This window comes from Castor canadensis, chromosome X, assembly GCF_047511655.1.
Source record: "Castor canadensis chromosome X, mCasCan1.hap1v2, whole genome shotgun sequence".
In the NCBI taxonomy this organism is placed as follows: domain Eukaryota; kingdom Metazoa; phylum Chordata; class Mammalia; order Rodentia; family Castoridae; genus Castor; species Castor canadensis.
The window spans coordinates 41,529,843-41,533,248 of NC_133405.1; the positions used below are offsets into that span (position 1 = coordinate 41,529,843).

The window sequence follows — 3,406 nt, forward strand, 5'->3', positions numbered from 1 at the left end:
CCATTTTTTCTAGTTTCTTGTCCTAGTCAGTGACCATGGAAGATCAGAATGATATAATATCCTCAAGGATCAAAGAAACAATATTGGTCCCAGGAATAGTGGCTTCAGACATTTAATGTGGGTGAGAAAAAAAAACTACCTAGTAAGCAAATGGACAATGGAAGAATAAATTCAGCTGGACCAAAACAATTAAGTATTTTTCTATATTCCTCTCCCTCCATATTTTTGGTTAAAGTTGCACATACACACACACACACAGATACCACATACATGTGTAACTTCTGTGTAATTCTTTATTTATGTAACCTATAACATAATATATAAAATATGTATAACATATATATATATGTCTTCTTTAATTAAGTGATACTAAAAATCAAATTCTTTCTAATAATAAATTCTTTGTCTTAAGGCACTTGTGATCTGAAGAAGCCCGCATGAATTTTTTCACAGTGCTGGAATTTGAACTCAGGAGGCTCTCTATAACTTGAATCAAGCCTCTGAATAAAGTCTCCTTTTTGCCTGGAGCTGGCCTGGACAGTGATTCTTCTTTTTATGCCTCCCACATAGCTGGCCACCATAGGTGTATGTCAACTTATTGGTTGAACTAAGGCCTCAGTAACTTTTTTTTAAGCCTGGGTTAGACTCAAACTACCATCTTCCCAATCTCCACTTCCCAAGAAACTGGAATTACAGATGGGAACCACTGTGCCCAGCCAATTTTTGGGGGGAAGGGGGATAAGAATGTTCTATGTTAATCTGAGGCTTCATTGAAAGCCGATGAGTTTTCTTTATGAAGAAATGAGAGCAGAAATCAGTCTTTCTTCAATCTAAGGAACAACCATCTGCCTGTATATTCAGTCTTGAGGCCAGCATGACCTAGTAGATATAATGGTTCCCCATGCCAAACAATTCTCAGGTCTCCTAAGTAGGTTCCAAAAAGGGATCTCTCTGATCCAGAAGAGGCACCATATTTAATCCAGGAAGCAGGGAATGGGGACCAGGAGTATAGTCTCTCTTTCCCACAACACAACAGTACGTGTGTTAAGCAGAATGTGACAGAATTCTACTAATCATAAAAATAAGAAGTGAATCCATAACAATGGCCTAATTTTGAAAATTAAAGTTATTTGACATGTTAGAATTGTTCACCTTGCTGGGCAACATTGCCGGGTACCACTGGCTCATGCCTGTAATCATCAGCCTTCAGAGGCTGAGATCAGAAGGATTGCAGTTCAAGGCCAGCCTAGGCAAATAGTTCATGAGACTCCCCCACTCACCCTCATCTCCAAAATAACTAAAGCAAAAAGGACTGGAGGTGTGGCTCATGCAGTAGAGCACCTGCTTTGCAAGCACAAAGCCCTGAGTTCAAACACTAGTCCCACAATATAAAATATGAATTGGTTCTTGTTTGAATTAATTTTTAAAAAATTGTCTATCTCAGGTTACATGATCAGCTCCTTAAAATTGAAAACAAAATCAAAAGAATGTAAATTTCTAATTTCAAAATATCTTCACTGCTATCTCTCTTTACTGCCAATTCCTCCTTACTTTCTCCTGTTGACTTTTTTCTAGTTGATCCTCAATAATTTCTAAGAACTAATATGCTGCATTGAACCCCTAGAATGGTAGTGATACTATTGACTGAGTATACATAATAAAGGGCTTGTGCCATGGAAAACTGTGTCATAACCTTCATTGAACTAAATATGTTTCACAATGTAGGGCAAATCAATCATTACTTCAAAGCACATTCACACCCTATAAATGACTTGAATCTGACTGCTAGCAACATCTAGAACATGACAATTTTCTTATTTTATGACAATTATTATTATAAAAATATTGCAACCTGAAACATGTTGTCTACTTTAATCTAAAATCCTTCACTCTTTTTTTAAAAGAAGCATACTACACTAATTAATCCTATTTCTTCAACAGCTCATATTGCAAGGATTAAACCAACACTAGGCTTTGATTCTGTGAGCCCACATCACATATTAGGGAAGAAGCAAACTGTGACCCATGTACATAGATAAAGACTAAAAGTTCATGGTTAATCACATTGTAGTTTTAAATTTTCTATAACCTAGAACTCATAGTCCAAGTCTTGTAGATCCTTCTGGATATCCCATAGGATATCTGCACTTATCTTGAGCTAGGCAACTTCATCATCTTCCAGATTCTGGTTGATAACACTGATTAATCCCCAAGAATGGAGGGTACGTGGAAGACTCAGCAACACTTCATTTTCAATGCCGAATAAACCCCCTTCACCATTCTTGACACTGAATGAAAACTGGATAGATTTTTGAGCCTTGATTCAATTAAATCAACCACACTTAATCTAATAGCCTAATTAGTGTATCCTTTTAGCTTGATGTCTTGATAGGTACTTTTTTTTTTTCCATTTTTCTTTTATTATTCATATGTGTTGATAGGTACTTTTAACCACCATATTTTACACTTCTTCCCAATTTTCTCTTTCATTGTTACCATTTTTTATTCCATTACTGGAGAGAAAACGCCTGCCACATTCACTCCACTCCATGTAGCCACGCTTGAATAACCATGTTCTCCCAGAATCCATCCATGGATTCTGGCATGCTAAAATACAGCTGCTAGGACACCAAGTTTTTCAGCCACAAAATAGAAAAATCTAGTAGAATCCACATTATAATCATTTACAATCACATGGTGCTTGAGTAACTCACTTAGTTCCCAGGAAGTATCTGTAAGAATGTCTACTGAGAGGGAAATTACAACACTGATGAAGTCTGAACAGTACTTGATGATTTGAGGGATAACAAAGACGTCACTATTTCTCTGCACCAGACTGAGATGACTCTCCCCATCTTGCTGATGACTCCTGTAGTCAGCATCACAATCAGAATTGGCAGTCACAGAGCACTTTTTATCCACCATGATTTTAGGTATCTAAAGAAATAAGATCCCACCTGGCAGATACATCATTTTTTCCTTTGAGCTTATATTCCAGAATATGGACACGAACAAGCTCATCAGCTAGAGACTTTCTCAGAATGCTGATAACATATGCCAGATCAGCTTTTTCAACTCTTATACTACAGTGATCTTATAGTTCGGGACCACTGCCTCTTCTACAACTGGTATAGAGTTTTTCTTTCCCATTGACATTTCATAAAGACCAAAGAAGCCTCTCAAAACCACTGGAATAGTCAAGCAAACAACTAAGGTCCTTCTTTCAATGACTTCATTGCTATGGCACTGATTTGATGTGCTTAATGATAGAAGTGAGAGATATAAGCATTAGTTAGAGAACTCATGAAGATGGAGAGTTTTATCCTTTGAGACAGTATTTTAAAGCACTTCCTGATAATAATCCAGTAGTTTTTATTAGGAAGCTACTAATAGGAAAACCTGAATC

At 36.8% G+C, this 3,406-nt stretch overlaps 1 pseudogene; it reads right to left on the bottom strand.

Moving 5' to 3' along the window:
- Nucleotides 1–2,089: 2,089 nt before the first annotated feature.
- Nucleotides 2,090–3,150, bottom strand: LOC141419431 (L-lactate dehydrogenase B chain pseudogene; annotated as a pseudogene).
- Between the last annotated feature and the right edge of the window lie 256 nt (nucleotides 3,151–3,406).